Raw genomic sequence first — 24,596 nt, forward strand, 5'->3', positions numbered from 1 at the left:
GTAAATATTTTTCGCTCGTTGGCGCGCGCCAAGTGCGAAAGAGAGCATTAGGATAAGTTGACAACAAGTCCGTCGTAGACGTATGGAAGCGAGTGAAAGCGGCAAGACCAGGCCAGCAGCAGCCAATCGGGCGTCACATTCGACTGCCACGATGCGCGCGATGATAAGAACGGGGAGCGCGTTGCGTAAAGGGATGGGGGGCGATTCGTTAATTCGCCGCGGGTTGCTTCTGCTTGCGCCTCTCGTTGCATTCTTTGCCCGTCGTCGCGCTCGGATACACGGCATTTGCCGAAGCACAAAGGTGTCAACCGCAACAACACACAAACGCACGCGCAAGAGCTTCGTGTGCGTTTAATGTGCAATTATCCTTCGCGCGCGCAAAAGCGGAAAGTGAGCGAGCGGCATAGCTGCTCTTGTTGTTCCTCGCGGAATTCCCCGACAATTTTCTTGCCCTCGCAGCCCTGCCGAACAACAACAGGTGAGCGCAGAAATTTAATTAGCGCGTGCGCGCGCATAATGAACACGTGCTCGTTGTATGTGTCTCTGCGCTATAATTCATCCAAGACCAGGCGCATACCTTTGCTCTTTTAACGAGCGAGCGCAAAGCTTTTGTTGCGGCAAAAGTGTGACCGAAGGAAAAGGGAGCGCGGGAGGCGGAGTCGTTCGAAGGGATGCACATTTATGGGTTCGCGTTTAGAAGCTGATTTTCCCGCGGAGCGCGCTTGGTCGGTCTGGTGCAATTACGAGTAGCATGTACTCGGGTGCGCGACATTAGGTAAGTGTCGTGCGATTGACAGCGCGGAGACGTTTAACATTTAGAGGGCTGGGATTTCAAGGGGCATATCGCCCTCAGAAAACTGGTATAAAAGGTATCTTATATCATTGATTGATCATAGGGAAAGTGTTAATCGGGGGTAGCGTCGATATATTGATTCTACGGCCCTCTAAAGGTCAATTGGGCGCGTACACCCGTGTGTTTGCGCGCGGCTAACCGAGTGGCTTTCACACGCGCGCAAACGCGCCGTATACGCTAACGTCGTCGCGCCTTTATCGTTAATTCGACGATGCACGTGTATTACGTAGCCGGCAATTACACAACAACGCATTGCGGATTGATCGGAGTACCTCGCGTGTGTCGCAAAGGCCGCGGCAGCTCATCGCGCTCTGTCCGTCGAGCCTCTCTTTTCCTTTTCGCGCTGCTCCCCACGTTAACCGCACGCGCGCCACAGAAATATGCACGATATCGATGCCCGGCGTTGCGTTGCACTGCAGGCTCTGAAACGAAGCGCGACCGAGGAAAAGAGATTTTGCTGCTGCACACAAACAAAACGGACGAGAGGCAAGCTGCAAAGTTTACGAGTGGTAGATAAGAACAACGATGCCGAGGGAAAACGCCGCGCGTAGGAAAGTGATATTCGAGCGAGGAACGCCGGTAAAAGAAGTCGAGGGGGGCAATTATACAAAGGCTGTGTTACGGCAAAAGGCGCGAAAATCAGTCGCACGAAACTTGAGCTTAGGCCATTTTCAAGCAATTTCCATACAATCTTCTAGTATTATAATCGATGAATATTCAGCCGAAAGCGTATCGATCGAGGAAGCCCGCATTGTAGCAAATTTAAGAAAGATGCAATGTACCTGACTCCGTGTCATCGGGATCAGCTCCGCGAAGACACGAATGGAAGCTCCTAGAGAGTCGTCGACCTCCTGGCGAGGCCGCTGCAGCCTCGACTGATACCGACTGATGCATCTTCTTCTTCGTCGTCTCAATTCATCCGTGACAACATTCTCTAGCGCACATGCACACTTTCACCCGAGAGCTCTTTCTTTCGTTTATTTGTGTATATCTGAAAAGAACGTGTCAACTTTCTAAAATGTCTCGTGATAATTGTCCGACTCCGTGCGCGTGACGTGATCCACTTGTCTCGAGACGTTCGCGGGGTTAGATTTTTTTATTATCGGCAGCGCTCGTTCAACCAGTAGCTTTGCTATCTACGTCAAAAGGAACGATGCAGTTGTCGTCGCATGAATCAAACTGGCAACCACTAACTCTAGATTGGCGATTAATTCCGATTATAATTCGATGATTTCATTGTCAATCTCTTGCGATATGTCTGTCGTTTGTCGTATAAGGACATTGCCACCGGCACTACTTGGTTTCATACGCATGATTTCAATATCGCTGGCTTTGCGACACTAAGAAATGTAAACGACCTCGTTTAAACTTGTTTTTCTTTCTGTTCGTTTAAGGCAGCTATTTAGAAACTAATTACCTTTTTTTTGTTGAACAATAAGAAGGACAATTGTATGAAAATACCACGGAGAAAAAGCGCTTCGAGTTAACGAAAATTAGGTTGTCCGTTGTAATCGACTGTTTTTGTTCTTCCGAGTCAAGGACTTGCATGTCGAATTGCTAATCGACGAGGTAGAGGTTTAGTTTCTAATTATTTCGTTCAAAAAACGGTTTCTCTATATCGTGCAAAGAAAAACTTACTTTCGAGAATAAAACGTACTAACAAGTAAAATAATCCAACCACGACGCGTAAAACCAGAAGCGATATCTAAATAAGTGTTGACGATATGTTTATACTCGATTGCATGCATAATTTATGAGTGGAGCGCGTTGTCTGTGCGTACGCATGTGGGTAACAAGCGAAGTGACTGAACCCTTGTAAACGCGTAGGTGTGGCGTGGGTTAAGTTGGCAAGTGGGATGAAAGATCGATTTGCAATTAAGGGAGCATGTGGAAAAAAAAGAAGCTTAGCGAGAGATTATTATAGATCTTTCATCGGCTGAATAGACAACGGATGTTGTGGGCTTGTTTCGTTGGATGAAATTAGCGATTATTCTCGTTACCTTTCGTTGTGTACGCGCATCAACCGCTGCGCAATGGGCGCCGATGAAATCGACGATAAGAGTGCAAATCGCACTGTACGAACGAATGGAAATCAGAGCGAATCGAACGTACACGCGGTCGGGATTCAGCAGGTGCCACGAGCACGCTCGAATAAGCGGTGATTAATTATTGAAATCCGTATCTAGCCGATGACGAGCACCGCCACGGCAAACGGTTAATTATTCGCGATAGAGCGAATTATCGACGACTACATATGCCTATCACTTTGTGCGGCGCGCGTGCACGCGTGAAAGTTTAGAAACGGCGGGCGAGCGTTAAAAATACGTAACGAGCTTCGACGAAAAAACGGCAAATCGGAAATTAGCCGCGTATCTCGAAAAATCGAAATGCAAAGTTTTGAGCGCGAAAAGCAGGTCGCTCGGGAGAGGGGGACAGCAGAGAAACTTGGAGCGCGGATTTTCCGCGACCCGATTTCCCCAAACGAGCCGTTCACCGTTAAACACCTCTCTCGCGCGCGCGAAGAGAGGAAAAAAAAACGAAGCTCGAACTTGCGAGCGGGTAACAAGTTGGGATTCCACGGAATTAATTGGCGCCGGTTCTTCTCTCTTTCGAGCGATGCAGAGCGAGTTAATTGTGTTAATCGAGCCACTTTAATACGCTCGCGTGGCTTTGCTGTGTGTGTGCATTTATAAATTGATGATTTATCGGAGGGAGTGAGAGAAACTGGTTCCTTCGACTATGAGATGCTGCTGCTTCGATCTTGTTCAGTGAATCGCGATGTTCGATCGAGAGACTCGCTGCGGCGGTTATTTTGATGATACGAGTTAATTAGATTTGCGCATCGTTGAGTTTCTAATGCCGTATGTGTACCGAGGTATTGGATTATTTTTTTTGCGATCGTTGCGAGGCAAAGGGAAAAACGTTGTCTTGCTTGAATCGTTTAATTTTTGTTTCGAGTAATCTCTTTTTTATGTACAGTTGAATGCTTGAGTTGCGAGGTATTGAATTTAAGCAACCGCGAAAATGAAAAAAGTAATCTCATCATGAATACTAGTAGAGTTTGAGAATTACGAACCAGATATTCAGGTATAACACGAATGTGAAAAACCCCTATTATAAAATCTATGTCAATACGATAGAAATATAGGAATCGCAAAATATTTCAGAAACAAGCAAGTTCTGGCGAACGCCACCTAGTAATCATTAACTAAAGATCCCATCTACGCGTATTAAACTTTCGATCAGAATCAGTAGACATCCGTGTGCTCTGAAGTAAGGTGAAAAACGCATCTAGCCACGAGGTTTGCCTCTCGAACGTACTCGCGCATTTGCGCGCAGACTATTTCCGCGCGGATTGCGAGTTTTGCTGAAAATAGCATCTTCGCGAGGAGAGAGACGTGTCGCCGCTGGCTGCTGGCGTTTTTCGCAAAAGGCTTGCATGTGTGCGTGCGCGCAACGGACAAAGCCTGATCCGTCGGCGATGTTCCTCGCGATCACGCCAAATGTACCCCGTCGCGCCTTCTTGTTTGACGACATCGCCTGCCGGCTTGCGCGGTACATCTTTAATTGGGAGGGATCGCATTTTCAGTAATGCCGAAATCGAGCAACGCGTCCGCCGATCGCAAAAAGCGACCTCGCCGATCTTCTCGCCGGCCAATCCCCACCAATTATAATTACTTAAGCAAGCCTCGCGTGGCTTTTTTTTTCTTGTTTTTGTTTCTTTTCATCGATACCGCCGACACATAACAGCCTCACTTGCGATCAACGTGGAGAAAGTTCGCGCGCACACTCGTAACTCATTGCTGCGCTCTCGCGGTGAGAAACGTCTACGTACACGAGAAAATCTACGGCTCGGAAACACACGCAGCGGGCTTACGAGTCTCTATGGGGCCAGAGAAAATGTTATCACTCGAGTTGCCTTAGACAAAGGAGAGCATCCCTTTTTCTAGGATGCATAGGCAAGCGCGGATGGATTTACGAGATTCTGGACGTAGAAGCCTCCCGAAACCCCCGGCAAGCGAGAGATACGAGTGCAAAGTGAATCATGGCTTCGCGAGCTGAGAATACGAAATTCTCCGAGGTCAATGTTTGATGCTCGCAGCTACCGGGAGTTTCATCGCGCGGGTGATACTATCAATCACGAAAGACGGATAATTTGGATTGGGAGATTTGTGATTTTCGCCTTACGCCAAAATTAAAGTCTGCATAAAATATACGCGAACGCGCGCCCTACATCTACGTACATTATTTACGCTTTAAGAATGAGCATGAAAATGGTTTGTTGCGTTGCAGACTTTGATTCGTAGTCCAGAACCTTCTACGAGCATTGGCTTCGAAATCTTATTTATAACAACGCGTTGACTGATAAAAGTCGTTTGCAATCTATGTGCGACACATTCGATCTACAATGTGAATCCATGGTCATTGTGTCGAAGACGCCGGCAATGGGGGAGAAAATGAGATATCCTCCAAAAATTGCGTCTAATTTAGAGACGAGTCGCCAATTCGTCGAGGCACACTGGCTCTTGGATCAAATCAACGGACGTAAAAGGTCCACTCATAAAACTCGGCCAGAAGGAACGAGCAGCAAACGTGCATCCTCGGAAGTCCATTCAAGCATTCTTCCCGGAAAAAAAAACCAAGACTCTTGCGAGTTATCTCTCGTTGCGCGGAGCACTCGAGTGCCCGTGTCGGACTATTGCGGCTCATCCCAATGACGTATGTACGCGAGAGAGTTGATTAATCGCTGCCCAGCGGAAGCGAAGGAAGTCTCGGCTACGAAAGTTTTGAAAATTGAGAGTGTGTCGATGATGGACACGCTGCGCGTATGCGCGCTCGTTGGAAAGAGGAAAAGAAGAAGTAGTATTTTTTTTTATCGCACGAGGGTTCGGTGAACCGCGCGCCAGATACTGCACACGGAGCGCAGGAAATCCTGCGGACTATTCCGTGTACGCTGAAATAGAAAAAATGCGCGGGATTATCAATAAGAAACGAGGGGGCCGATATGGAAAGGCGACGAAATAAGAGTATGCGAAAACCGAGGAGTTCGCCAGGCTAATTGGCATCGATTCGAGCCCTTTACGAGGCTTTTCTCAAACCGTTACCGCGCGCGTTCTTGTAGTCGTGGCTTCCCATGACAACAGCGCCTAGGGAAAATAGTCGCTGTACGCGCGATGATTTGACGCTTTCGTGTGATACTTTACCGTAACACTGCGCTCCAAAAAGACAATCGCTTCGCTGCTGCCACACGGCAATTTTACCATGGTGAAGTAGCGATTTTCTCTATTTTATTATTGTTTGGAGTAAGCGATTCTATACCGACAATAAAGTACAATGTAAAAAACATCTAGTGTTTATAATTCTCTTTATAAATATATATATATGAAAACAATAAAATTGTAAAGTCTAGATCCGATACAAATATGGTGCCAACGGTTCTTCAACCATGCTGCCTAGCAGACAGTCAGTAACTTTGATCACGTGTGAACAAATACTTGGACAACAAATAGGTTTAAAAAATCCAAGCAATTACACACAAAGGATGGATGCCATGGAGCGTACAGTCGAAATAACATACTTTCATTAACGTTTCGAATCTGAGTTTTCATGGTCTGCATTATATTAAACTACACGGAGTTCTATTTTCGTTCTGTCATACAGAAAAAGATAACGCTGCTCGTATTATCGAGTGTACAAAACGAAGCATTTAATCATCATTTCCGCCTCGGCGGCGAAACCCAACGCACAATGCAAATATCAATCTATACAAAAAACAAAGTCGCAACGGAAATGAAAGACCTTCGGTCACGCATGAGTGGCAATTTTCATTCGAAATAAAAGAAAAACGAAATAACAGAAAAAAAGAAGAAATTGTACACGTACATGCGTACGTAGCGTAGACGCGGAAGTGCACACCTAGGCATTAAGCGACACGTTTCGCATGCGCGCGTGTAGGGGTATACAAAAGCCCTTTAATCATCGTCACCCACATGCGCGACGCGTGGTATATACACGGACGCGACGACCGCACGATCGATTGGGAGAGGATGACGCAGCTCCGCGGCCCTTCCGCTGAAACAGGAGATAGTCGTAATAGACTTTTGCAAGATGACGCGCTTATGTCCCTCGACGCTCTTCGCGAGCCCATACATTTATATATCGAGTTTGTGAGCTTCGGCATTTTAACTGCAATGGATGCGCCGATAACGCGTCTGCAAGTTACTTTACTCCCGACAGACAGAGAAATTACTTGGTCAGTTCGCGACGACGACGACGACAACGAAGACGACGACGACGACGACGACAACGACGACGACGATGTCGACTACGAGGCCTAAAACTTTGCTCATTCCAAGAGTAAGTGCTCTATCCTCGGGCTATTCTACTGAGAATTCAACGACATTGACAAATCGATATTAGCGAGCTGAACTTGTCTTTCCACCTTGATAATCGACAAGTTTGGCGAAACGATAAATGCCGGCGAAACTTATAAGAAAAAACGTGTAAGTTAAACGTAATTCAAGCGAGTTCCCGAATGTAAGAGTCGTGCACCTTATCGACGGAAATTCTGCCAAGGAGGCGCGGGATACAGAAAACTATTACGAAGATAGCGCGAAATCAAAAGAAATCAGCGGTGACAAAAGGGGGGGGGGGTGCCGAAAGAAATATGCCAGCAGACTTTTTCTTCTATTGTGATGAGAATTCGTAACTGAAATACAAAAGCTATTTGAAATTCCGTTAAAATAGCGAACTCGTGACAATTGACATTCGCTCTGATATAGCTCCGTCAAAATGAAGTATAGATTCTTTTGTAATATAGAGAGAGACTAAAACAATATACAGGATTTTTCAACGCGCCTACTCATACTTACTGCAATAGCTTTGTTAAAAAGCCGTCAGATCACCAGAGAAAGCAACACCCTGACACCTAACACCCATTAAGAGAGTCATCTCGTCGGCACCGGCCGTCAGAACCAGCCACTCACTTGGATGCAAACTAGAAGTATCGAACGGGCGCACGAGTCCTCGCAGCCGCGCGTAATTTCTCGCCAACATCGCCCAACGAGACTCGGGCAGCAGCGCAGCACGCGACGTAACGGCGAGGCAGTCATCGAGAGAACCAGCTGCGAACGTCCCCGGCGAAGAAGGATATCCCCCTTTTGTCAAAAGCGCACTGCCGCTCTCTCCGTCGCGTTATCCACACCGGAAGTCGACCTGCGCGAGCTCTGCGCGCTTCCTGTTCCCCTTTCACCGACCACGCGACACTCGAGCTCGTCAGCCGTTCGGCAACATCTCGACAACAAATAAAAGACGGGGGAGGCATAGTCTTGTTTCTTCTTTTCGAGCGAGTGCCGAGTGCCGTGTAGCTTTCTATTTCGGAACGCAAGGTACTTTAGACTTGGAATCGGACGGCTGAGAATATCGTTGCGCGACGAGTGCAGAACGTGTACGTCGACTTCGAACCGCACTTTCCCTTCGACTTTTCACAGACGACTGATTGTCGGCTGATTTATTACGCCGCAGCCAATTATAATGCTCGTTCTTGTACATATGGCGGCTCGTATGGGAAGAAAAATGGCGCAGCCTACATCGGCAAAAGTCGTTCGATAGCGAACAGCGTCGACAAGGGCAGAAGAATAGATTGGCACACATACAGAGCTTACTTCTTTAAGAGCTGCAGGCACAGGTATATGGAGCACGAACGACCTTCGCAGTGAGCGCACGCTCGAAAATCTTACATGCTGGTTTCCTCGCTATAGCAGGCTGCTGCTCGCGAAATCGGGTCAACCCGTCCGCAAAGCGATAAGCGTACAGAAAATCTCACCGCCGCACGCGAACTCGCACAGCTAATCAATGCAGGCGGCTACTTTACTTGTACACAACGCATAAGCGATGACCCGCTTATTTCGCTCTTTTCTTTGTCGTACGCGAATCGTTCGATTTTAACACCGGTGAGCTAATGCACACGTAACCTTCAATTTCCCGACGAATAATCATTGCCGCGAGCGTTATCTTATCAGGCCGCGTCGCCAATTCTGGCGAAAGGCCGAGATGCGAGCGAACGATTCCCAAAGTTCTCGCTCGCAGCGGTTGTACGCGCCGAGCGAAAGACAAGCAGAGAGAATAGCCGTGCCGTTAACGATCACTTATCAATTCGTAAGGCGGCGCACGCACTAATTCGCGCGCGCCCGTATATGCCGAGCCGCTGACCAGACGCGCAGACGAATAAACCGCTTGCCGGGCGCGCGTCGCGAATCGCCAAGCACGCTCGCGCGGGGCCTCTTCCGTTTTTTCCGTTTATTCCTTTGGCGCGCCCGTGGACGTCGAGTCGCTCGGCGCGTCGCCGCGACGGGGGGCACGAAACGGAAAACCCGCGTTCGCCAGCGCGAAAAAGGGGGGCAGCACAGCCGCGACTTTGCGCGCGTAAGCGGCTTCGACAAAGCCATAGTTTGCGGACGCTAGGCTTTCCGGGAACGCAAGCGCGACGAGTCGTTGACGTCGACGGCTCGTCCTCTGCTTCTGCTTATTGCGCGACGCAGCGCATTTCGGCGGAGCAATTTCCAGCCGCGCACGCGCGCACAATGAGTTTTCTCGATGACAATGGCCCCGCGGTCGTGTACTTTCATTACGTAATCGTTCATCTAGGGCACATTCATTCGTTTCCGCTCTCTCATCGAGAATGGGCTTTTTTTCTTTTCACCTGTGTTTTCCTTCCTCTTTCGTTTTAATTAAGGGGATTTTTCCTTTTCGCAACGCAATATTCCGTCAAACCACGCGTGAGATGTGGCTAATGAAGGCAAAGTAACGCGATACGTAGATACAAGTGGATCACGCCTATACCGCACATGCACTGAGAAAACGAAAAATGGTGAAATGATGAGAGAAACCATCCCTCCCTAACAAACCTGGAGTTGACAGCGTTTTTATCTCATGTAGCGACACTTCTTCCTTCTTCGGAGTGACAGTCACACTGCGAAGAGAGAGACAGAGAGAGAGAGAGAGATGACTTTTTATTCTTTCTTTTTTTTTTCTTTTTGGTGCGTTGGATAATGAAGAGCGCGAAAAATTTTCCCGCGGCCCCAATTTCACCCTTCAGGCAATTGTTGCATGCATATCGGGTTCCCATGGCGCGCAGTAAAATTGAGATGATGGTGATTCTCTTCTTTCGTAAGAACGTACGCGCTTTCCTAATCGTTTTCTTCTGGCGCCTTTCAGCATTAAACGCGCCAAACTGCGCGTACGGAAAGTAGGTCGATTCCGAAAACAACGAATTTCGAGCGTTCGCGTGTGCGCTGCGGTTTTATATGCGCGCGAAAGCTGATAGCTTCGAAGACGATACGATTTGCATTTTTTTTTTCGTGAGAATTCCGTTCCTCCTTTTTTTCCTTTTGTTTTTGAGTGTCTTAATGGCTAATGAAAAGATTTTTTTACTTTGAGAAAGTGTTTGGCTCCGTTTTCGGTGACCACGGGAGTTTTTTTTTTAATAGCAAGAAACGGCTTTAAATAGTCGGACCTCGCGTTGGCCAACCGGGCACATAATTATTTCAGACATACACTATTGCGCACGGCAACAAAGCGCGAGAATTGATTGGCGCCATATTGCTGTGCACAATAGCTTATGTGCAAAATAATTTCGTGCACGACCGACGGTTCCCCACCAAATGACAAATAAACATATCAGAAGCAACGTTAAAGTTACTTTACAAGCAACCTTGACGGCATGCGGAAAAATTTGGGGATGCTGTTTTAGCTAGTTACTCCAGCGATTCAGAATCACACTGTCGTTGTACTCGAAAATATTCGAAAAAACAAAAATGTTCGATGTATCTTTCACGTTTTGAAAAATTGTCACCTTCAAAATGAAAAAAAGTAATCCCTTACTCTTTTTAGCGTCAAAAATAAAGTTTACAACGTAACGCCTAAAAAGACCAAAAAAAAAAGTGGCCCTTATACAGGAGAGTTGCGTTGGCGCGCGGGCGCCCAACACCTGGCATTGCCCAGCACGTGTCGTGTGTCGAAAACGCTTGCCAGGCCGCGCAGTGATGGATCGCGTGTCCCGAGCTGCTCGGCCGAGCGTAGAAACGGGGCAGGTGCGACTGGTAGAGCCGATAGCCCTTTTATCTGGGCCGTTCTCGCGCGCGATAAGTCAACGAGGATATTTATGCACTGTGGGCGAAGGGTCGGTTAATCGACTGCGCCTCGCGGTTCTTCGCTGATCGCGCGCACCGAAAGTTGCCAGCGCGCGTGTGCTCGCGTTCGGCAAAATACGCGCGAACGGGGGGGGGGGGGGGTGTCGAAGATCGAAAAAAGTACTCCGAGGGGATTGTACACGAATCTCAACACCGTCGTACATTCGCCAGCGCCCGGATAAATGGCGAAAGATCGAGGGTTGAGATTCGCGTAATGTATCTGCTATGCGCGTATGACGTCACGCACGGCGGCGACGACGGCGACGACGACGACGAAAAAGCTAAATATTACTGGATTGACGAGTAAGACTCGTCTGACGTACGCGAGCGCTTTATTTATAAAGACGCGAGACGAATTGGCAGATGAGAATCCGATATATTTTTAGTTTTAGCAAAAGACAAGATCGCGCTACACGTGCGCGTGTCAGCGAACGACCACGAGATAAAGGAAACGGATACGCTTCTCGTTCTCTTTTACAGTGGACGATTTTTCGCTCACGGCGTTATTTCATCGATTCCCTAGAGGACACGAGTCGCTTGCGTGAAATCTAATCTCGCGTCTAATCTATGCCCACGCGCGCCTCAGCCCGGGTAGAGTGACCGCAATAATGTCTCTCCGTTTCTTTTTCTTTTTTCCTCCTTCCCCCAACGCTTCGCTGCCTCTTCGTTACCCAATGCCACGTTCAATTTTTGACGCTTACGTCGAGAACAGCACAGCGCACAGCCCCGAAGAATGCACAACGCACCAACACTCGGCAGAGCAATCAATTCGGCTGGTCGGCGGGACCAGCGAACGCATACGCGCGGAAAAGGCGGCCGTTACGCGAAGAACGTCGGCGCCGCACTGACATAAACGCGCAGCACTCCGCGGAGAGCTGGGAGAGGCGGCGGGGATATAACTCTGCTTCGCCGGCTTGCCGCTCGCAGCGCGCTCTTCCCTGTACGATCCTCACGTGTTGTGTGTGCGGGAAGAGAAAGAGGATGCGTTGGTTGTCGCGTGCCTTATGCGCGTTCGAATGTACACATGGCAGTTGGCGAGACGCAGCGCGCATCTTTTTCTTTTTGTCCTTGTCTCGAGCGGCGACGGTGCCGTGGTTGGGAGATGTGTTATTAGTGCTTTTTTTTAAATCCCATGCACGACGTATTTTTGCTAAAAGAAGGAGAGGAAATGGAATAACGTGTCTCGAATAATTATTCAAGTAGGAAACGTCAAATCGGTGTTAAAAACTCTCTTTTTTTGTGACAACGAGCCATTTCCCCATCGTTCGGAAAACAGAAAGCAAAATCAGCGCAGTAAAAGTGTTTCTCAAAACGGCCCCGACGAACAATGTACCTTCCTGCAATTACAAGCGCAATGAAAATGAGCAAAGAAAAAAAAACAAAGTGTACAATTTTCTAGAAAGTTACGGTTGACAATATCGCGAATATATATACCGGTTTCAACAACGAAACCACCTATACAAAATGCTCTCCCTTTTGTTTTTTGCCACATAATTTTTTTTTTTTTATTTAAGAAAGTCGTTCAAGTTTTCTTCGCGCAATCCCGTTCGACTTTATTCTGTGGAAGTAGTTGGAGATTCCTTCTCATATCCTCCCCGTATAACCGTCACTTTTAATCGTATCATTTCTTTTGTTCTCGCATAAATGTGCGCCTATGAAATATTTTTATAGCTCTGGCTACTGAGGAAATGCTTCGCAATGAATAATATCGCAGGGGCGAAGTTTAATATTAATGCGACGGAATTGCATGTCATTTCGCATCGTATATTCCATTAGCAATCGTACACGAGTAACGCTATCGATAAAATGGTATATCGATCGTGTGCCACAATAGTCCCACATATATACGCATTGCCTTAGGATGGCGTGGGAGTTGTATATACGTCGAACGCCCCTCAAGCTCTGTCCGTCAGGGGCCTTCAAGATTTTGTTTGTTCGCCAAGCGTACGGCGGATGTGGGAAGTGCAATTTTTCCGAAAGTCGTATAAATCAATGCTGTTTGCCTCCGTCTGAGCATGGAAAACTTTTACTGCAACTCACGAATCTCTGTGGAATCGCTCTCGTGTTTTTCCCGTAGCGCGCGCTGCTCTTGGCTCTTGGCTCTTGGCTGTGCGCTGAAGGCGCAAACGCGTCGTGCATTTCTACCGTGGCTTCGCTAATTCGACCAATTTTTTCTTGTTCTCCCCTCCCCACTTTCGCGTACTCTTCGGTAGTTGGTTTTTTGTCTAATGTGCTAAGTGTTTATTGCAGGTAAAATCTGACATGCGTTAACATGACATGAAAATGCCAGAATAGTGCAATTTCGACGAACTATCAATAAATGAAATGTATGATGCTTTTATCATCTTACATAAAGGTCTATTACTGTACTTTATTTTGTGACAAATAAATTAAATTCGATTGAATATATCTTCATTTATAGCTATGCCTTATCTTTCTTTATCCTATGTATGATCTGAAAATGCAATACGACATCTAACGATTATAACCTAACAATAAAATATGAATAAATATCATTATCAAAAATAATCGAAGATGTCTTCAAATGTGTTATTAAAATACCCAAGCTCGAATCACAAAACGTATTATTTACGTGTTTCAAAAGTCACTATAACATTGTTTCAGCACTCGAAGCAGTCGCATCGCCCCGAAAAATTTACATGCGCCAAGAAACTTTAGAAGAAGTAGGCCAAAGTAACATATCATAATACACGCGCGCCCTCAATCATTTTTCTATCATCTTATAGGTAGGTGCTTTGACGCCGGACAGCTTTGTATCTATTTTGAGCGCCTCGATGTTTGGGGAAAGGCGGCGCGAAATTAGTCCGTGAGCGCGTGTGTGGTAAAGCTTCGATGATTGCGAAAGCGTACTGATGCACGTCTAATGCGGTTTTACTTCTGAAGATAGGTGATCTGAAGCGGGAGGCGGGAGGGGAGGGGGGAGAACGAAGGGAGCAAAAAAGGGCATCACATTGTATGAAATTTTTTCGAGTGACGTCAAGTCATAAACAGCTCGTGTGCCGTGGCGGCGACTCCCACCGGAAATTGCATTCAATGGGGCTTCAACTTCGTAGGTGCGCCATTTTAATGGGTCAATCGGAATTCATAACGAGTGAATAAGCAGCGCTTTTGTCCAGCCGTCACTTTTTTTTACCCTCGTACATTTCTTTTATCGACAATGCAACAGGTTGTTATTTTAACAGTTGCTCATTTTATTGGCCACTTATGTTTGAAAAATGCAGTTGGTGAGGCGACGAAGTGGTTGTGCGCAAATTAAAGTGTCATTTCGCGTTGTTTTGAAGTTTCTGGTAGGTTTGACCGATTTTTGGTTGACGGCTCAATCTATTGAAGAGTAAAAGCTGATTCCATGTAAATATTTTGATGTCAGTTTCCTTGATCGATCATGAAATAGGCAACGATAGGTGACATTCATTTCTTAGTCAAGCCTGAGTACTACACTCGAATGTTCTTTTTTTTCGGTATTTACAAGACTCATCCTCGAAAACTGTATGGCGTAGACATATCGACAGACACTCAAGCCACCTACAGCGTTGAATAACAAGCGCCAGCTTACGAAACGATGAAGTTTACGAGAGTACGCGCATTTTTACGACTTTCGATGCACTTTTATGTACGCACGCGTATGCACGCGGATTTATTTGCGGACAAAAGGAGTCAACGGCTTATCGGGAGCTTTCTGCGGAAGCAACGAACTCGCGTCAACCCCCGCAGTGATCAAACACTCCCGGCTTATCGAAAAAGAAAGTTAAGTCGCGCAGAAGGATGCCCTTAATTGCCTCGCTGTGGAAAGTTTTCTCTTTCCTCGCTGAGCCCAAATAATTCGTAGCTACGTGAAATGTCGGTCCGTAAATTGATATTCAGCGAAGTATGTCGCGCAAAGTAAAGAAGCTTCGAGCAAAAAAATCTCTCGAGAGCGACTCTTGGTCGATGTGAATAGTGCTGACGGCTGAGCGACAGCTGCTGTGCAAGCTCGATCTAATGCAATCGCGCAAATGGAAATGCACTTGTAATACACTGCCGGCAGAAAAAAATAAAAGGCAGCCTCTATTTATCCGGAAAAACTCTTGGGGTAAGTTGCAAATTCCAACGGGATTCGACGATGTGGGTCAGCTTAATTAAAAAAATACTTGCGGATTTTTCCTGCTCCAATTCAATATTTCTATCCGATAAACCGCACCGCACTTTGCATGGGCAAGAGCAGTTCTTTTGATCTATTTCTCGCGAGAGACTGTTTTACATTTTATTTTTGGAACGTTGGCTTGTATGCATAACAAGCTTACGTTCGCGGATGATACAACCACGTTGGCCTGTTTTTTTTGACGTATCTTGCTTTCGTCGGTTACTTCTTCATCCCTAGAATATGCAACGAAAGTCGAACGTACCTGCAACAAAACAATGAAAAAGAATATTGTTATATGATAGGATTCCGTAGGCATTCAGCAATCTCTCTCTCTCTCTCTCTCTCTCTCTCTCTCTCTCTCTCTCTCTCTCTCTCTCTCTCTCTCTCTCTCTCTCTCTCTCTCTCTCTCTGACAGAATACTAGATTGCATACCAAAACCAGTAAAGTATTGGCTTTACCTCGCTTGTCAATTTTTACGTACTATAGACTTACCAATACTTTACCGGTCTTGGTAAGTAATCTACTATTCTCAATTCTTTGTGTGGGCAGTAAACATGGAATGTGTAACAGCACGATTCATTTGTCAAAGCTGGAAGCAAGCGTACGAATTCATTTGAATAAGCAAACCAGTATCTCAGACTGATGGATAAATTAAGATTGAAAATTAATAGCAAATTGGAGTAAACAATCAAGGAGTGCCATGTTCGGGTTTATGACATTCAGAGTTTCTCTGGATGCAAATCATCTTTTCGAAGAGTTTGTATAGGTTAACACAATTAAACACATGCGTTTGAAAAGTATAACGAAACTATAATCAATGTCGATACAAGAAATATTAAAAAAAAAGATTCCCTTTTTTAAGCAAATAGAGCTAATTAAACAATCACGATAGCCGAAGTTATTAAAAAAAAGAAAACAGACTTATAAAGAGAGACTCGTTTAAAAAGAAGATTCGGTAGTACTTCTACATGATAATTTATACCTAAATTCTGAACAAAATTATATCGAGGATCATGTGGAAGATGATGAATTTCAATGAGGCAATAACTAAAATATTCATTAAATATAATCGTTACACAAATCCAAATTAAAGCTTTACGTGGATGACGTTCAAAGATGCTATAATCAAAAAATAATTTTATCCTTAATATAATGATCATTTCAAAACTATTTATTTTTTATACTTTGAAGTTCTTTATTTTATTGGGTTTCAACTTCAAACAAGTACATTAGAGAGATAGGCTTATCCAATTTCGCATCGCGATTATTTTGCTGGTTTAGATTGACTTTTTCTATGCACGATATTTTAAAAAAAAAGATCTTCAATATTAAAAATAGTCTTGTGTTAACTACATCTAGTTATATAGGACACGGGCATGACTATTTAAATCAAAGACTTCACCCGTACATTTAAATTGAATTCAACTCAAACAAAGCTTTTAATTTCATTAATTTACCTCCTACATTTCAGTAACCTCAAAAATAATATCTTTCTTTTTTATATGAGTAATGATGATACAACATTAAAAAATGTTGTTTTGTATAGAATATTGTCTTGTACTATCGCGCGAGTTGGCATTTGAATGATATGTCAGTGAGATAGCATTATAGTGCGCTGTTTTTTGAAACTGCATTATACAAAGCTTCTTAGAGTTCACATTTTATCAAGGGCTGTATTCAGAATATGTCGAAACGCTGTCTCGCGCTGTAAACAGTGGATCTCAACTGACTTATTATGAATTGCGAAATAGTCATCAGTTACCCGAATAAGACAAAAACTTATTCAAAATATTTTTTTAGAAAACTTTTAAGCGTTTTTCTGTTCTTTTTTGAAATTCTGGTTAAAAAAACATTTTAAAAATATTTAAAAAATGTGAAATATGTCCATTCATTTTGTAAGTTTCCAAAGTAAGAATTAACGTTTAGAAAACGCTTTGAAAACGTTTTCTGGTATAAAAATTGTTATAGCCTGAAATTTATAGACGTTTGCAAAACATTTAAAAAAATTCTTAAAACGCTTCCAAACGTTTAGAAAACGATTTTTCGATAAAAATGTTTTAGTTTGAAACATTCAAATGTTTGTGAAGTGTTATTCAAACGTTTGTTAATTTACCTGCAGAATTGGAATTATCATTCATACATTGATAAAGTTGGTTAAGTGTAAATTTAAAATTAAAATTAGTTTACAGATCGGCAGCTCTCCCATTTTGTAATTCGTTTTGTAAGACTGCACTCACTATACGGTTACAGAATAATTCTAGGTATGTACAAGTCTAATGCTTAAGCTACTGAGCCACGGCTGTCACAGCGCTCTTATGCTAATTATGCACCGGTTTTTGTAACCGATGGTCCTCCAGCTGTTCGTCTAATACTGTAAAGTTTTCGATAAGCGTATTGTCAACGCTTTTCGCGCGTAGATGGGAGAGCAAGTCGAGAAATATATATATCGCGTTTGTGCAGTATGCAGATGTACGACGACGTCGGGATGTCCTTCGCGCGTCACCCACGCACATGTGGTCGTGACGTCGCTGCAGATATAAGATATGCTGAACATAATTCTCCAGTTTTTCGATAGAGAACTGCACGACCTTTAAAGCGCATACTTTTGGTAGTAATTTGGAATCCGAAAATACGGAATTTTACAGTATTTTCTCAATGATTTAATTATTCGAAAGAAAACTAATTTTTCCAATACCGCTATTATTTTCTCGAGAAAAACAGCCCCCCCCCCCCCCTAAAGCTATACAGATTACATCAACAAAACCAAGCGATCGATCCGGGCTCTATAAGACTTTTCCAATAGCCTTTCTCCATCTAAAATTCAATGATTCCAGAGCACCTTCACTCTGCACATTGGCACGCTAATCTGGCTTGGGGCCACCTTGGCAAACGCATAAATAAAGACGTGTATGTGTGCGTGTAACAATGAAAACGTTTATCACGCGCAAGCTCGTGTGTATAAGAATTGCGCTCATGCACTTCCGCTTACCGAGAAGCACGCGCATACGGAGTTCCTTGCCAAACGGCTAATCTCCATAGTAGCACGTGTTGTTGGTGTCCCGCGCGCAATGGGTGTTGGAATATTCTTTCGTGCACGGAGGAAATCTTTTGTGAAATCGCAACTTTCAAGCTATTGATTTTCTTTTCCACGGCGATAAAACTCTTTTCGAAAGATGATGGATGACATTTAGCAATCGAGAAGATTCTTCAACGGCTGAACCGAAGAGAGAGAGAGTGAGGAGGGTGAGAGATGATTTATCGTAGTCTCATTTGATAAACCGATAATAATTACCTAAAGTAGGAAGGAAGAGCCGCGCGGCAGCAATGGGGCATTAGTTATAGAATAGGGCCGTTCAAAGAATGGCTATTCACGGAAAGCGTTCAAAAGGAGGCGTGAACTTTTCGCGAATAAATGACCCGTGACGGAGAATACGAAGAAGCTATCTTTTGTAACGCGCAATAAAAATAGTCAAAATCACGAGGTATACCAACATCAGGTGTTGGCCACTGTCTCGTGAGATCTTTAAGCGTTTGGTTATTTTCAGTGACAGTCTTAAAAAAATTGTGAATATATTAAAAAAATAGGCTATTGCATTATTAGGATTTTATTAGGATATATAAACGTACACTTCAACCCTAAATTCATTTATAAAATTCAGAATGCTATCAAGATTACGAATGTTAATATACACACTATTGTCGACCCGAATAAAATCGTTTGCAATTATGATCTGACATGATTGTAAATTGAGTACAACTATGACGTTAAATAAAATAAATCTATGATAAATATAGAGATATTCTATTGAAACAATGACGTCAACGATTGGCCAATCTCAAACGATAATCATTTTCACAAGTAAACGCCATAAGAATTTGAGAACGGCAGCTGACAGTTAGAAAAGAAAGCGGCTTCAACATATAACGAAACGTCCCGCATGCGGCAGTGAAAGGAAGTGCGCAGGGAGAAAGATAATCCTCTCGACGCCCTCGCGGCACATTTCCCAGAGTGCTACTTCCTTTTAACAACTCATTCGTTTGGCACATTAATGCACGCGCCAGACGGAAAATCCATTTGCCATATTAGTAGTCGATTGAAAAATCTTTTCTTCGTAGACTTAGCTAACACACGTATTTTGATCAGCGCTTGCTACAATTACAATTTCAAGCAATGACGAGTAGTTATTTTCTAAATTAGTTGTCTTTTAACGATGTAAAATTCTAAGTCGATGAATTTTACCAAATCTTGTTAACTGAACAAACTAGTAATATTCAATAGTCATCATCATTTCCCAAAGAGCACTGATATTTATTTTAAAATGTATTTTCAATGGCAAGCAAAATTAATTAAGCGACACCTATCGACATTCCAATAAGGGATAATGGTACATAATTTAGCATTTACTTTGTTGTAAATTTAACGAGTAAAATGTAAGTTGTAAAGGTCAATGAAAATTTTCATTCTTAAGCTATTTCATTCGTTGTTTTCTCCAAACAATATTTTCTTTAAAAAATCCCGTAAAATATAAAAATATCTTTCAATTTTTTTTTCCTTGAAACTCGTCACGCGAAAACGTTTCGCTGACCAAGAGCACCATCGAACAAAATATGAACATATTAAAAAGCTTCAACTCAATCTGCCCAAAGCATGTCTGTACAACAACTACTGTTATATATAGCGTTTTGAAAAAAAAAACGCATTATTCACACGCGTTCACTACGTATTCTATATGGTCAATAGGTCGTAAGAATGAAATAGCTCGTGAGAATATCCTTCAAATGCATAATTAATAAACGCAGCGTTTCAGCCGCACTCGGTGGTGGAAGCTATGGCAAAGGTGCACGGCAAGAGGCCGGAAGAAGTAACGCACGATGTACGGAGTGACTACTGCACAGCTGCAGCTGTGATCAATTTGAATAATCAACAGAATCGAGGGTTGCGCCATTACATACGCTTTCTGTATACATGAAGAAACTGACCTCTATCGCAAGAAATACAAACCAGAATTGCAATTACAGCGCTCGCAAGAGAAAAAGAGATACCGAGCGTTACGTAGACGACGGGACAGGGATTTGTCGAATAATTCGCTGCTTCCGCGTTCTTTTATTTTTTCTCTTTTGTTTGTCGCAGGGAAAATTGTCGGAGCATTTTCGAAATAACCGTTGCGGCCGTCCTTGTATATTCTTTCGGAAAGTATCTATTATTTACGGATTCCGGGACGTTGAATCAAACGACGTGATAGTTGCAATAGCTGTGAAAAAAAAAACAAAACAGAATAGAAATACTTTGAAGCCCACTAATCGAGGATAATTCCATTGTTAATATGCAGTTAAAAAAATAAAACTCATAAGTCGCAGTTGTGTGAGTCACAGTGTATCGTGTCCAAGTGAATCACGCTTATTGCTCTTCATCGATACGGTTTAGCATTTATTTCAAGTTTTCGTAATAATTTCACAACGACTATAGCTTTCGCGTTAGCATTGTCAACGTAAATATATTTGAACTTGTTTTGCCATCGTCACAAAATCACTCGTAACGCTTTTAAAAGGCGCAAATGAAGACGTTAACGCACTATTTTGCGACTAGCTGTGGAAAACAATCGTAAAAACTGTCGACAGCCTTGTATAATGTAAGCTCGACGTGTGCTTGAATAGTAGACATTGCTAGTGTCGCAAAACGTAACATTGTTTTGAAAAATAACACATCGTTACCTTTTTCGCAGTGTTCCGTGAGTTCGGGCAAATAACCACGCGGTAACGAAAGTGACTTCAACTCACCTGAAACACAACCAAAAAAGAAAAACGTTTAGTAATATCATCGATCAAATGAAACATTTACACGCTGCATACATTATAAGTAAATCATTTTGGGACGAAAAAAAAAAGAAAAAGGAAATAGTGCGACCTTCATAAATCGGAATCGCTCTCCCTGCGAACGAACCTCACACGCGCGTGAAAGTGATTCAAGTGTAGGATAGCCACAGGTCAAGTGTTCGCTTGTCGGGAGAGTCAAGCTGCTGCGTGTGGCACTTGAAGTCAATTGAGCCAATTCCGGACGACGCGCTAGGACGCCGCATAGTTTTTAGCTTTTTTGACTCGCGATCGCACCCAAACCTACAATATACGAACTCGGTCTTTCGACGTCTGACTGAAGTTTATCTTTTGGTAACACGTGGAGTCTGATTTTTTCCTTTAACATTTTGGAGATTTGCAATTGTCGTTCGACATTGGTGCAAGCGATGCTGATTTGACAAGGGACTTTAACTACGAAAAATTGTCACTTTCCTCCGAAACGAATTGCAAAAGTAATAGATTTTGTGATTTACCAAATAATATTGAACGAACCATCTCTCGTAATTATCAGTTCAATACTGGCAATATGTTTGCACAGAAATGACTACACCTGGCGCCCCAATTCTCGTATTGAAAGTTTCTACAAAGCACTACGACGTACTCGTATTATCCTTCGTCGCCGGAACAGCACTATCTTTCTTCGATTTTTCTCTCGGTTGAACGGAAACCTACTAAACGCTACTATTTTCATCGAAGCGAGTAGCGCGTGAAAAGAAATCGGAATATATTTCTTGCGCGATGGCTAACGATTCAGCAAGAACAAAAAAGTTAACAACGCACGCGTACACATGACGTCGTCGGAAGGGGGTGTCAGCGCTAATTGGGATTCCAAGCGTGCGCTCGTATACACTTTTTGCCCCGGCTGCGTACGCACACTCCTTGGTTTCAATCTTTTGGCACGACAACAGTGAAAGAGCAAGACCGCGCATACGATGCTAATTCTGGCCGACGTCGTTCGAATACCATCGCCTCCGACACTCTTTTCGGAGCCGTTGATCAATGGTTGTTTCTGCCGCGACTGCGACCGCAGATACAATCGCAATTAAAACTCGAATGAATGCTGTCAATCGGTTTTTCTCGCCGAGCACAATGAGCTGCGCGCAAGCAGATGTTGCGCTGGATAAGGCCCATCCTCTCGCGCGAGTGGGCGCACAAGGTAGAGCTCGGTTTCGGTCGGATGCCTGTGGCCCCAACCGGCAATTTTTCACGAAAATTCGCGTGACGACATACTCTCGCCCGCTGCCTAACGAAAACTTGGCCCTTGCCTACGCTCGCGCAACTCGTAATCCGTCACGTAACGCGCGTAAATCCGTCGAAAATTTCTCATCGTCCCGCGCGGAGACAATCCGACAAAGCCCAATTAGTCGTTAATAGGCGTGGCCGAAATCACCAGAAATCTCATGGGAGCATCCTACTTCATTGTGCGTCGCTTAGCTGGGCGTAGTGAAAGCCCCGCGATCTCGCACCTGGCCTCACGCCGCGCGCAGACGATAAACATCGCCGACGTGCGTGAGCAGCTGAATCGAAATGCGTGCGCCCGCGCCAGTTCGCGTTGCGTCACGTGCGCACAGTGCTAATTAGACGGCGCTTTTTCAGTGCTGCTTCCTGGATATATTCTACGTTCTACGGCTTTCTATGCTCGATTATTTTTCGTTTCTTGCGCAACACTCGTAAAATCAGATTTATCCTATGGGTCTTTTTAAGATTGGCGCCGATTCAGATATCGGAAATGAAATCGTGATGAAATATTTGCTATACGAGACCGATTTTTTGCGACGATAAGATTAATTACTACTATCGGAATCGCAGATTTATGTTCATGCGTGGACAATAAGGCCACGACAGCTGGTTATTGAAAGTTAAAGTTCACCGCAGAAAATGTGCGGAACAGATTGACACTCCATTTTTTCTCAAGAAAATATTTAATTCTAATTCCATTCACATTGATTACAAGTTAAAATTCTAGCTTAGCTAGTTTGGGACAGCAGAAATCTTGAAAACGAATCTAATACAGGATTTTTTTGCGAAACTCATCTCTACAATTTTTTTTCCGATTGTACGTTAATGAGGAACGAAACCGATATTTTAATTTGAATAACGAGTTGAAATTAAATATCGATGAAAAAAATTGAGATATGTTATTACATCTATAGAATTCAAGTTTACTTAGTATCAGTATATTTACTCTCTATAATTAATTACAAAATAATAAAAACAACATTGAGTTTCCTTAGTAAATCTGTATACTTAAATACAAGTATTAAACTGTAAGATACACAAGAAATATCATAATAATAGTGCGATTGGTTATCCATTACAAAATTCAAATAAAATTCCACGTCGAAAGAATTTTTTTGTACAACTACATTATCTACATTATCGACAGTAGTAAAACCGCGAGGGTCGGGGGATAGATTAAAATTAATTGAACAAACTAAACAATTTTTCTGTTCTCGAGTACATTTTTGTACGAGTTGTGGTTATAATCTAACTCCAATATGCGGAATATACCAAACGGACAAGGGCAGAGATATGGCATACTTATAAGGCATTTCCGTAGTTGAAATCCAAGAAATACTTCAAGCATATTAATTTCTTTGCTTTATGCTATTAAGTAATCCATTATATTCCGAGTTCAAAAATTTCATATCTTCCTGTTTGTTGACCATATGTTTGTTAATATTTATTTTAACATTCATGTTTTTTTTCAAAACAATGTTCTTTTTCTAAAATTATCGTATTTTCTCAATCAGTCATGACCAAGGTTCTCAAGAGTTTGTTTGAGAATCGGCATTGATTTTTCTTTATTGGAGTTATCAGCAAAATACATTTTTTCTATTGACATTTCGTAGATACGAGTCTGTTATTTATTTGAAACTTATTTTTTATCCTTGTTTCATTCATTTGCAATTTCCATCTTTACTTAATCTTATAATACTTTCTATTTTGTGATCTATCATGGGAACGCAACTGCGCGTAAAGTGGTGTCGCCTGCTAAGGGCGCAACACCATCCCTTTACGGGGGTGTGCGGAAAACGTGTGTACGCAACACGGAATACAAGTAGGCAAACAAGCACTGTGTGAACATCGCGCGGTACGTACTTTGTCTGCTGTACTCCCTGGTATCGTATTATATTATTTCTTATCTTACGTTCAAAACTATTGATTAAAAACGACAATTCTCACTTATATGTTTAAGTAGTATATAAACAAACAGAATAACATCAACTATTGAAAAGAATAACATAGTCATCGTCCGGTCGAAGTAAACCGCAAGTACACACACAATAATACGAATTCTTCGTTTATTTGCAGTCCATCATCGAGAGTTGTGGCAAGAGAAAAATCATCCTCCAGCGATGTGTTTCAATCGCAAAAACATAAGCTTAAATTACGAGATCGAAAAAGAAAAGCAGAAGTAAACTTACAGCGGCGAATGAGCAGCCGATCATGCTCGATTTCCCCCAGCGAGGCGAGCTCAGGATCAAAGGTGTGCCTCTGCTTGGCCGCGGTGGCGTTGCGGGAAGCCTTCCTCAGTAGCGGAGCTAAACGGAAGCCA

The 24,596-nt window shown here is 43.5% G+C and overlaps 1 long non-coding RNA gene across 1 annotated transcript; it reads right to left on the reverse strand.

Annotated features, from left to right (window-relative positions):
• Positions 1 to 1,641: 1,641 nt before the first annotated feature.
• Positions 1,642 to 11,882, reverse strand: LOC131674298 (uncharacterized). Its single transcript, XR_009302806.1, has 3 exons — positions 11,745 to 11,882; positions 9,760 to 9,824; positions 1,642 to 1,844 (listed from the first exon to the last, which is right to left on the reverse strand). It is a non-coding gene; the product is annotated as an uncharacterized LOC131674298 (long non-coding RNA).
• Positions 11,883 to 24,596: the final 12,714 nt, after the last annotated feature.

Source organism: Phymastichus coffea, unplaced genomic scaffold, assembly GCF_024137745.1.
Source record: "Phymastichus coffea isolate CEN01 unplaced genomic scaffold, Cenicafe_Pcof_1.1 PCOF00226, whole genome shotgun sequence".
Classification (NCBI taxonomy): domain Eukaryota; kingdom Metazoa; phylum Arthropoda; class Insecta; order Hymenoptera; family Eulophidae; genus Phymastichus; species Phymastichus coffea.